This window comes from Oncorhynchus keta, unplaced genomic scaffold, assembly GCF_023373465.1.
Source record: "Oncorhynchus keta strain PuntledgeMale-10-30-2019 unplaced genomic scaffold, Oket_V2 Un_contig_3505_pilon_pilon, whole genome shotgun sequence".
In the NCBI taxonomy this organism is placed as follows: Eukaryota; Metazoa; Chordata; class Actinopteri; order Salmoniformes; family Salmonidae; genus Oncorhynchus; species Oncorhynchus keta.
This window is the reverse complement of record NW_026287286.1, coordinates 1-529: the sequence shown is the minus strand read 5'-3', so window position 1 is coordinate 529 and position 529 is coordinate 1. Positions and strand designations below refer to the sequence as shown.

At 41.8% G+C, this 529-nt stretch overlaps 1 non-coding gene across 1 annotated transcript; it reads right to left on the bottom strand.

Moving 5' to 3' along the window:
• Positions 1-315: 315 nt before the first annotated feature.
• On the bottom strand, positions 316-399 carry trnal-cag (transfer RNA leucine (anticodon CAG)). The gene has a single exon. It is a non-coding gene; the product is annotated as a tRNA-Leu (tRNA).
• Positions 400-529: the final 130 nt, after the last annotated feature.

The window sequence follows — 529 nt, the reverse complement described above, 5'->3', positions numbered from 1 at the left end:
CAAACCTACGCTCACCAGTTTCCGGCTTCGAAATATTTTCAGTTTTCGAGATAAGTCCCTGTCGTGATTCGTGATGTTTTGTCCAATAGCAATATGAAATTATGCACTCTTGTGGGGGATTTTCCGGGACAGCGGAAAATGACAAAATGTGATTATTTTATAAAACGGAAACCGAATTTCCGACAAAGTTTTTGATGACTTCCCGTTAGGTCCATACAAATTTTTTAATTTTTCGGACTTCTAGTAAGGACCGTACGTTTGCAAATGGACTGTCTCACTAACCATACAGCAAATGTCAAAATGTTCCCTTGAGGTATGTCAGAAGTGGGATTTGAACCCACGCCTCCATTGGAGACTGCGACCTGAACGCAGTGCCTTAGACCGCTCGGCCATCTGACTACAGCACAGTAGGACAACAGGTCCACATGGCTGAAATCTTAACAAATGGCTTAATGGTATTTTCAACGCAATCGTGTTATTATTTATTTTTAGGGTTTAACAAGGCAGCTCAACTGTGACATGTGGCTTG